Source organism: Ailuropoda melanoleuca, chromosome 16, assembly GCF_002007445.2.
Source record: "Ailuropoda melanoleuca isolate Jingjing chromosome 16, ASM200744v2, whole genome shotgun sequence".
Taxonomy (NCBI): domain Eukaryota; kingdom Metazoa; phylum Chordata; class Mammalia; order Carnivora; family Ursidae; genus Ailuropoda; species Ailuropoda melanoleuca.
Genome location: NC_048233.1, coordinates 20,345,276 through 20,357,109, shown reverse-complemented (window position 1 = coordinate 20,357,109; position 11,834 = coordinate 20,345,276).

Genomic DNA, 11,834 nt, shown 5'->3' with positions numbered 1-11,834 from the left:
TCAAATTGGAGTTTTATCTAATTGGCCTAGTTTTGTTTAATATATTTTAAAGCTATGTTTTTAGGTACAGTTTTAGAACTGTTATCTCTTTCCAGTGATTGAATATGTTGAATTTATTCCAGAATACAAGGAGACTTTAATATTAGACAATAACATTAACTTGATTAAATCATGAAATGTAAGGAGTGTATCAGTAGATTGAGAAAAATCATGAGGAAAAATTTAATAATCATTCCTGATTTTTAAAATTTTTTTGTCAGGTTAAGAATAGAAAATAATGGGATACCTGGGTGGCTCAGTCAATTAAGTGTCCGACTCTTGATTTCAGCTCAGGTCATGATCTCAGGGTTGTGAGATTGAGCCCCTGACCGGGCTCCACGTGGGGGGGGGGTGTGGAGTCTGCTTAAGATTCTCTCCCTCTCTCTCTACCTCTTCCAGCCCAATCTGGAAATATGATCATTCTTCCAAAAAATATTCAATTCACACTAATCAATGTACAAATCCGCTGCTTAATTTTCTTGCCTTTTTGCATACATAATAGCTGTCTGTTTTTATGCCAAATTATGGCTCTATTTATATGTGTAGATATGTAATTGTTAGTGTATCTCAGTATATATCTTCTTAAAGTATTGAAATGGCAGATAAATTTAACAAAAATGGGCCAAGCAAAGCCCATAATTGAGTTATTGTGGAACTGAGAAGTGCCAGAACCGAGTTTGCACCTGTGTGGGCAATAGCGATGTCAGGAGTACCACACAGCTAAGAGTGAGAGGGGGAGGCATCAAGTGTAAGATGCGGTTTGATTTCAGAAATGTTAAAATGTGAAAAGGTGTATCTTGGAACCAACAAAACACTTTATCCTCCGTTCTGGGGTGAAAGAGACAGCAATTTGGAAGAAGGCAGAAGCACAAGCCAGTGCTGCAGCCAAGGGGAATTAATGGGTTCTCACATCCTGCAACTGGTCTTTCCCCTCAGAAGAATAAATTAGAGAAATATGAAAAGGACCGTGAATTAAAGGAATCATAGATCATTCCCTTGAAAAGTTGTTCAGTAAATTCCTGTTCATCTGGGCTCCTTCAGACAGCTGGTTTTGCACACTAGGGGGCTCTAACACACAGCATGTCTGATGAAATACTGGTAGCCGGTTTAAAAAAAAAAAAAAAAGAAATGTTTTCTCAGGTATTTACAGAGCATGAATTGTTAGGCTCAGAGTGAGGAAAATAAAAACGAGTATGTTCTGTACTCAGCCTAGAGGAGATTTACAATTTGGTACAGGAAATAAAGCATGTATGAAAGTTAAAATAAAGGGAGGCATGAGACAGTGGTGGAAAACAAAAACAAAAAATTATTAACTGTCAAAAGAGAAGTGAATCCTTCCTTAGATCAGTTTAAATTTCTTTGGCTTGGTAAAAAGAAAAAAAAATATTTAAACATCTCCCTAATGAAGTGGCCAGACCCTGTTTTTCAAGGGACCCTCCTGACTGGGGTTTGTAGGAAGGGTGAGAGCCGAGGCAGCCGCGCCACCCCCGCAATGCCCTCGAGGGGGCGCGCTTGTTCGCATCACGGTCACTGGCTTTTCTCGTCTTCCTCTCCCTCCTTCCCTTTTCTTCATAGACATCCCTTCTTTCTTCGTCTTCTTTCTTGGAAGATTCCAGACTTTAATAATCTGGTAGCGACTCTAATATATAGCCTTAATCTTGGGGGCAAGGCAAATTCTGGGACATCATTTTTCCCCAGAAAATTTTGCGGCTATCAAGACCGCTTACTAATATGACTGCATTTTCAAATGTTGCCAAAATTGCAATAGGATGTTCAGAGCCCTGTGAATTAGGGAGGCGAATTAGTAGAGCAGGAGAAGAAAGAGGGCTGCAGAAATGCTGACCTCCAACCTTTACCATCACACGCATACATTTTTGCCCACTTGCTACCCGGGCTTCTTTCCTGTCTCACTTTCTGAACTTCTAGATCACCCAAAGTTACAATCTTGGGGATATTTTGAAGTTTCTTTCAACAACGTGAGAGGTATACTCCTTCTAGGAGACCGAGGCAAAAAAAAATTATTAGCTTTATCATTTTGGCTTACCTTATTCATGGAGAAGATTTATCTTATTTATTCAAAATTTTTAACTTAAAAGAACCATCAAACTTAAAAAGTTGGAAAAATTGTACTTCCATAGAACCTTTACTCCGAGCCAACAATCACTAATATTTTGCCGTATTTGCTTTATTTATACCTCTAATCATTATTATTATTGCTGAAACATTTGAGCATAAGTTGCAGATGCTATAATCCTTTACCCTTTTTTTAAAAGAAATATTTAATTTATTTATTTATTTGCGAGAGAGCGAGTGAGTGGGTGGGAATGGGAGAGAGAATCTGAAGCTGACTTTGCACTGCGCTCAGAGTCGGACCCAGGGCTCAATTCCACAACCTGAGATCATGACCTGAGCAGAAACCAAGAGTCTGGCACTTAACTGACTGAGCCCCCCTACCCAGGTGCCCCAATCCTTTACTCTTAAAATCCTCAGTATTCATCTCCTAACAGCAAGGACATTTTCCTACATAATCATAGTACAAAAAGAATTTCAGAAATTTAATGTTGGTATAATAGCATAATCCAATCTGAGTTTCTATTTACATTTTACCAATTTTCCCAGTAATGTCCTTTATAGCTATTTTTTTCCTGTTCTAGGATCACATATTGCATTTAATTGTCATGTCTCTTTAGTCTCTTTCGACCTGGAACTATCCCTCTGCCTTTCTTTATCTTTAACGCTGAAACTTTTTAAGAGTTCAGGTCAATTGAATGTCTCTGAATTTGGATTTGTCTGATATATTTTCATGATTAGATTTGGTGAATGGATTTTTGGCAGGAATGCTATAGATTCTGAGATACTATATCAAAAGGCATAAGATTCCCCTCCTAGGGATTGAATTATTTTTAATCCTCAAGCAATATGAGTAGGCATTTCCCCACTCCTGCCCAAGAGTGTTGTCAAGCTTTAAAATTTTTAAATCAGTGTGATAGGTGTAAATGGTATCTTAATATAGTTTTTAAAAATAATGTTTATTAAAGTAGAATTCAAAAGGAATAACACGGATCCATTTGACGTACACAATGTGATGAATTTGAGAAACCATGTAAGATCTACACTATGCCTGTGGCTCTGAAAAGTTTCTTGTTACCCTTTTCAGTAAGTCTCCCCAAATCCTGGCGCCAGGCAACTGCTGATCTGCTTCCTGACACAATATATTAGATTTTAGTACTCTAGAATTTCATATAAATGGAATCACATAGTGTGTACACATTTGTGTCTGGAAGGAAGAGGATACAGGTGGTATTCTTATGATAGACAAAGGAAAGGAGTTTTATTATATTCAATATAGTTCCATTTTATATACAGGCTAGATGGTCTGTGCATACAAATAGATTATAAATTTAGATTATAAACCAAGTTGAATTCCTCTCATTTTAAATAAAATACGCTCTCTATTCTAAATTTTCTTTTTGGTCTTATTATGCCAACATACCAAGCCTGGAAAGAATGATAGAAATATAGTATCTGTAGAAATCCCAAGAGATCATTTTTATAAGTTCTAGTCTTACTGTTAAATAACTTTTTATAAACCTCTGTGACAAAGATTCTGTATCTTCCAAAGGAGTTACTCTCCATTTTAGAGAAAACTTTCTCCTTGGGAAACTATAGTGGAATCAATGACTAGTTCTTAACTTTTCCCTGTGTGATCGGTGTCTCTTCCACGGCTCATGAGAAACAAAAATTGCATGTATGGTGCTGTATTTATCACTGACTTCACCTGGTGCTGCTTTTAGCAAATATTGAGTCTGTGTGTGAGCATGGTGCAGAAACTGAACTGATACAATGGAGTAAGGTCCACTTGATTCACACATCTGATAACTCCTCCCAAATCAATCTCTACAGCACTTCATAGCTCAGCTTCTTGGTAATGATAATCAATACATGTGTGGGGTTCAAAAGGAGAAAAGCAATTAATCTTCAGGACTTCAGCAATTAATCTTCATGAAGTATATCTCTGAATCAACAGCTAAGTGAGAAAATAAAGCTCTGATATTTAAAGTCAGTAATACTTTGGTTCAGTTTGCCTTTTGATTAGACAGATTTGGGGGTTGATATGAAATGACACATTGAGATAATGTGGGGTGGATGTGTGAGTGGCAGGCAGGGAGGTGGAGAAAATGATGTGTTTCGCCACCAAGACGATAAATGTACAAAATAAATGACCTTACCAAGAAAGACATGAACATAATTACACAATATTTCCAATAGTTTTTTTAAGATTTATTTGTTTTAGTAAAAAATTTTTTGAGATTCATTTATTTACTTGAGGCTGGGGGAGGAGGCAGAGGGAGAGAGAGAGAGAATCTTTTTTTTTTTTATCAACATTCATTTATTCTTTTTTTTTATTTTAATGATTTTTTTTATTATATTATGTTAATCACCATACAGTACATCCCCGGATTCCGATGTAAAGTTCGATGCTTCGTTAGTTGCGTATAACACCCAGTGCACAATGCAATACGTGCCCTCCTTACTACCCATCACCAGACTATCCCATTCCCCCACCCCCCTCCCCTCTGAAGTCTTCAGTTTGTTTCTCATAGTCCATAGTCTCTCATGTTTCATTCCCCCTTCTGATTACCCCCCTTTTCTTTATCCCTTTCTTCCCCTACCGATCATCCTAGTTCTTATGTTCCATAGATGAGAGAAATCATATGATAATTGTCTTTCTCTGCTTGACTCATTAAGAGAGAGAGAATCTTAAAGCAGGCTCCCTGATGAGTGTGTAGCCCGGAATTGCAGGGCTCAATCCCACAACACTGAGATCATGACCTGAGCTGAAACCAAGAGTTGGATGCTTAACCGACAGAGCCACTCAGGCGCCTGGATATTTCCAATAGTTTTACAGTATTAATTGAAAAGCTACGGGGGTTCCTGGTTGGCTCCGTCGGTTAAGCATCTGCCATTCAGGTCATGATCCCAGGGGGGGGGGGGGGGGGGGGGGGAGCCCCACATGGGGGGCTGTCTGTGCTCAGCGGGGAGTCTGTTTCTCCTGCTCCCTCTGCCCCTCCCTCTGCAAGTACACTCTCTCTTTCAAATAAATAAATAAAATAATTTTAAAAAAAGAAAGAAAAACCTGTGAATTGACCTGATGATTGAAAAAACTTCTAATAATCTATAAAGATAGGGATTTATCAGATAATTTCAGCAGCAATGTTCAAGACCCACCTAATATTGAACACAGACGCACAGTAAGTAGCAAAGAGTGTTGCAGTAATCTTTGATTGTCAGGTCTGTGTCCTGAAATATTTTCCTCAATAATTTTAACAGCTTCACTGAGGTCTATTTGGTATACAAGCAACTGCACATATTTAAAGTATACAGGTGGCATATGGGCACATCCGTAAAGTCAGCACCACAATCAACGTAATGAGCACATCAATCACACCAGAAAGATTCCTTGTGTCCCTACATAGCTCTCCTTCCTGCACCTCCCCACCGTCTTCTGAACCTCAGGCAACCCCTGATCCATATTCTGTCATCATGGACACATTTACGTTGTTCAGAATTTTATATAAATAAAATCACACAGTATATGCTCTTTGTTTTCTGGTGTTTTTATTTAGCAAAACTATTTTGAGATGCATGCATGTAGTGGCATGTTCACTATCTTTGAATGGTACTGTGTCACGTGGATGTGCCATAGTTGTTTATCCATTTACCGGCTGATGGACATTTGTTGCTGTTGTCTTCACTTTTTGGCTATTACTAATCAAATTGTTATGAGCTGTTGCTTTTCTTAGCGTGGAGAGATTTTTCTCTAACCTCATCTCTCAAACGTAGAAAAGGAAAGACAGCCTGAGAAGCTATGTATTTAAATGCTAAATGAAAGGCAATGTATTTGCTTAGGGAAGTCAAGTTAATTTCTAAATTTTTTTTTAAGATTTTATTTATTTATTCGACAGGGATAGAGACAGCCAGTGAGAGAGGGAACACAAGCAGGGGGAGTGGGAGAGGAAGAAGCAGGCTCATAGCAGAGGAGCCTGATGTGGGCTCGATCCCATAACACCGGGATCACGCCCTGAGCCGAAGGCAGATGCTTAACCGCTGTGCCACCCAGGTGCCCCCTAAATGTTGAATATAAAAAAGAAAGCATATATCTGTGCCTTACACTTGGCCCTCTTCTCTCATTTACATCTGCTCCCTGGCCTCTGTGGGTAAGACTCTGTCCTTTAAGGCCCCCGATTGAGAACAGACCCCTCCCTCTGGCCTTCAGGACTCTCCACGGCGGAGACCCAGTCTGATCTTTTAACGTCACCTTGTGCTGCTTCGATTCTATCTTCAAACAAAGTTGTAGCTGAACTTCTCAGGCACTGTCCTTGAGGTGTAAAATCTCTCTCCTGCAGCACCCCCACACCATTTTCAGAAGTCACGACGCACCTCCACTTTGTGAAAATCTTCCCATCTTCAAATCCTTTGTCAAAGGCCACCTCTCCTCGGAGCCATTACTAATCTGTTCATCTCCTCCACAGCACTGTGTTTCCACCTCACTGTGGACACCGGCTTCTGCTCTAGGTTTTTGTTTCCCACTGGGGATTATGCTTAGATTCTGGAAGACCTCAAAGATGCAAATAATATTTTTAGAAATGGAGGAGAGTGAAGAGAATGTATTTATTAGGAAAATAAATAGCAGATATAAAATTCTGGTATTTAAATATTTATTACTCAGGACATTTTACTCACACACATGTATACATGCACACACATGCACTCTTGCACAGATACAACTAGGAGGATATTAAGTGATTAAGAACAGGGGCTTTCAAGTTAATATTTAACACTGTGGTAGTCTAGCTAATTGTATTCTTAAGTAAACTAGTTAATCCCACTGAGTCTGTTTTCAATCACTAAAAAAAAATATGAGTTTAACAGTATTTCTTTAAAAGTATTGTGGGGAGTATTAAATAAAGATAGGCACACAGAACACTTAGCACAATGCCTGGCACGTAGTAAGTACACTATAAATGGTACCCGTTGTGAGAGTGGCAATATTTTTAACATAATTAATGTACTTTCCTCTTTTGACTTTCCAAGCACATGAACTTTACTTCAGAGCTCCTAGAGATGGGGAAAGGGAATCAGCAATTATACAAAAGAAAAGCAAATAAAAGATCATTTTCTATTTTGAAAGTAGAATTACACATCAAGACATGTTCTTATAAACCAAATTATCATTTTGAAAGAAGATTTAAATACTTCCTTGAACATTTGCTCCCCTCCCCTTTTAATTTTTCTTAGCACATCAAGGCTAGCCTCTTTAACCTTCTAACCAGGCCTTCAAGGTTAGTTATTCTGGTGGGGGTCTGGGCAGTAAGATCAACGTGGAGAGCCTGCACTTTCCTGGCCCCGGCGGATTATGGGAAGAAGGCGAGTGAGGGAGGGGTTGTGGATTTGCAGGATTTGCTGGGGGCAGGTGTTGTTTCTCAGTCATCACTGTCACACACGCTGAAGCCCTTCCTCCAGCTCCAGCCCTTCTGTTGGCTCGGTGGCCACACCCATGAGGGTCCCCAGCTCTCTCTCAGAGGGGAGAAATCACGCCTCGGAAGGGGTGCTGGAAGGGGTTTCCTGGCGCATACAATTAGAGTGATGTTGGCCACCACTCAGTTCTTGAGCTACCAGGTCTCTCTCACAGGACCATCCAGCATTGCTTCTAAACCCATTTCTTTCTTTCTTGATTAGGCATCCTTTCAGGCCTCTTCTAGCTCAAGATGTGTTCACTCAAAAAGTTTATCTAGTCCTCATCCCCCCCTCCATTTTCTACAATGAAAATAATTTCATATTTGAGGATATGAATAATGTATGCTCCTAGTAGAAAAAATTCAAGCAATCATTAACATATGTATAAGCAAGAAACTGATACTTGAAATCTCTCCATCCTGAGATAACCACCATTAAAATTTAATGCTTCTCCTTTCATATATCTCTTTATGCATATAGACAGCATAGACATTTATTAGATGTATATGTAATTTTGCCTAGTTTATATCATATCATGCTTGCTATTTTGTCAGGAAGAATCATCTTGTTCTCTGTTTCTATTGCCCCTTTCTTCCTTTCATTCTTTGCACACTTCTATAGCATTCACGCGTGATAAATAGTCATCCCTTTCTCTTGCTGTATTATCATATGCACTCAAATACGTGGTGTGCCATGCAGAGAGAGAGAGAAATTGAGGCTTTAGGGCTACTGTTTGCTTTATAAAAACACGATGGTATCATGACCATTTTCTTTGTATGCTGCTTACACCTTCCATACATCTTTTTAATGGTAACATAATATTTCACAGTATGGCTGTATCCAAATTTATACAACCATTTCCTTATTGACAGAAGTAAGACATCTGTTAGTAAGATGCAGTCTCCAGCTTAGGATGATTCAACTTATGATTTTTCAACTTTATAATGGTATGAAAGCAAGATGCATCCGATAGAAACCATACTTGGAATTTCAAAATTTGGTCTTTTCCTTGGCTAGTGATACGTAGTACGAGACTCTCTTGTGATGCCGGGTGGTGTTCACGAGGGTAAACAACCGGTACTGACAACCATTCTTTTTTCCCCTTTTAGGATAGAATTCAGTAAATTACAGGACATGTTCAACACTTTATTATAAAACAGGCTTTGTGTTATATGATTTTGCCCAAGTGTAGGCTCATGTAAGTGTTCTGAGCATGTTTAAGGGAGACTCGGCCAAGCTGTGATGTTTGGTAGGTTAGCTGTATTAAGTGCATTTTCAGCTTCTGATATTTTCAACTTATGGTGAGTTTATTGGGACATGGTCGCATCACATATTGAGGAAAATCCTATGTACTTAATTTCCATTTGGATCTGTAGTTCGTCTCAAAGCTTTTATCATTTTTTAAAAAATTTTAAAATAAGGTTTTAAATCTTTTTCTTATAGATGATAATGTCATAATGTTTGGAAATATTTTCACAGTCTTCATTTATCTTTTGATATCTTTTCCCACTAAATACTTCTTTTCTATCTAGTCAAATATGTCTTTTTTTTTAATGTCTTATATTCAAATGTTAAACCTCCTGGATCTGTCTTCCATTTATATGGTTTTTACCTTATTTCTTTAATTTTTGCTCCGTGTTTTGTCATTTTCCTTCAGTAGTTTTCATAGGCTACCTATTGGGTAATTCATCAGTAACCAATTTCTCCTTTGATTCATTTTGTGAATTTTGAATTCTAAATCTTTCGTTTTAAAAGGTCTTTTTAAAAGGTTTTAATAGAATCTCCTTAAATGTTCTTATTACTTATTTTCTAAACTTACATTGTCACTTACCTCTTCCAGCAATTCTAATTCATGAAATCCTTCCAAATCTGGGTTTTCTGTTCATTGTTTTTCTTTCCGGCTGCTGGCGGCTGATTGTAACTATCAGTCACTTGCTCATGGTTTTACACCCTTAGAGCTCCATTCTGTTAGGTACCCATGTGGCAGCAAACCTATCAGTGGTGGGAGATACAGCATGCTCGGCTCCTATGGATCAGAAATGCACCCCCTGACCAATGTCTACACCTGATCCAGAGGCCAGGCTAAGGCCTCTCTCCTCCCAAGTCTCCTCACTGCAAAGATGAAAAGTCTCAAAGCATCAGAGGTAAAGGGGGAAGAAAAGGAAGAAAGGAAGGAAAGAAGGGAGAAAGGAAGAAAGACAGACAGACAGATGGGAGAAGGAAGGAAAGAGCAACAAGGGAGGAAGGTTATTTGGTAGATGGCCCCAGCCAACAGTCAGCATCATCGCCTCCTCATTGTGAGTACGTCACCTTGGAGGACCAGCTCAGTCTTCAGGTTCCTCCAGCCCTAGCGACATGAGAGACTCTAAATGAGAATTGCAGTGAAATCGTAAAACTATGACAGATAATACATTGTTGTCTTAAGATACTATATTTTAGGAGTGTTTTGTTACAGGCACCTGGGTGGCTCAGTCAGTTAAGTGTCTGCCTTCGGCTCAGGTCATGACCCCAGGAGCCTGGGATCAAGCCCTGCATCGACCCCGCACCGAGCCCCACATCGGGCTCCCTGCTCAGCAGGGAGTCTGCTTCTCCCTCTGTCTGCCCCCCTCCCAGCTTGTGCTCTCTCACTTGCTCACTCTCTCAAATAAATAAATAAAATCTTTTTTAAAAAAGGAGCAGTTTGTTATTAAGCAAATAGATAAGAAAACGGAAATTGGTACTCGCACGTGAGGTGTTTTTGTAACAAAAACCTAAAACACGTAACATTGACTTGCGGACTAGACAGTGAGCAGAAACCTGACAGGCCCATCAGAAAACTAACAAATTCTTGGTAAGACAGTGACTAAGATAATAAGTAAGTGATTATCGGAGGCTGAATGAAAGAGGATGTGAATCATATATGCAAGAGCAATTAGCAACACTATTTCCTGAGTAAGTATGGAAAATAGGAAGAGTACTTAACAAACATGTGGCTTTGTGAAGGAGATTATCAGGCAGAATGCTGAAAGTGATAACTGGTATCTTCTATCGCTTATAATAAAAATAGGAAGGGAGTTGAACTAAAGAAGAAACTGTCCAGTTTTAACTGGAATCTAGTGGAAATAGAGGGGGTCTATGACAGTCTTTCCAGATAGCAAAATGGTGTCAAAGTAAGGAATGACCCCAAAACAAAGATCATATCTGTAGCACTACCAGCAAAACATGTTCTCAAGGTAAAAATGAAGTTAAGGATGTGGTCATAAGATCCTTTTATACCTCAGAAAGATTAAAACGTGTGTGTGCCTCACAGGCTTCAGAGGTGGGCAACAGGCTTTTAAGAATCTTAAGGGGTTAATTGAATTTAAATAAAATAAGATTAAAAAAAAAGAATCTTAAGGGCAAAAAAAAGAGAAAAGAAAAGAAAATCTTAAGGGCACATGTCTCCAACCTTAACTCCTAGACAAAAGGCTTTCCAAGAACCTTAAACACATCATCCCCAAGCACCCCCCGCTCATCCCAAGGGACAATGCAGCCTATTCTAGAGATATTTACGGACGTGGCTTTTGTCTCATGGAGGGAGCACCAACAATCATCACAGAAAAACTATATGCTCTTTTTTTTTTTTTGAAATGTTATTTATTCAACAGGGATGTCAGAGGGAGTGGCAGGCAGAGGGAGAGGGAGAAGCAGGCTCTCCACAGAGCAGGGGGAGCCTAATGCGGGACTTGATCCCAGGACCCCAGGATCATAACCTGGGCTGAAGGCAGTCGCTTAACCAACCCAAGCCACCAGGCGCCCCCTATATACTGTTTTTTAAGCAAACAAACAAACACAACCCCCCATGCGGACTTAAAGGGGCAGAGAGTTCGACAGGAAAATAGCTATAGACCCCCAGCCTTCTCCAGGCATGAGTCAGTCTGAGAAGTCAGCTTAGCTGTTGAAGTGTTATTTCTCAGGGAGAGGGAAGATGGCTCAGAACCAAGAGCCTAGATCCCAGAGCTTAGAGCCATCAAGAATCTCTTGCAGGGAGGAGGACTGGACTCAATAAAACTTCTATAGTCCTCCGACAGTTATGTGCTTTCTGTCCTTTGCCTTTTTAAGTGAACGCGTCTCGTACCCTTGTTCTTGTCTTACCCTGTTGTATGGTGGGTGTGTAGGAGAAGATAAGTGCTATCTTTAATTCACACATCTAAAGATTGAGAGAATCGTATTCTAGAAGCTTCGTTCAAGGAACATCAGCAGAGAGAATGGGACCAAGAAGCCCCATTGATAACTGGACCTGATTTAGGTAATGAGGT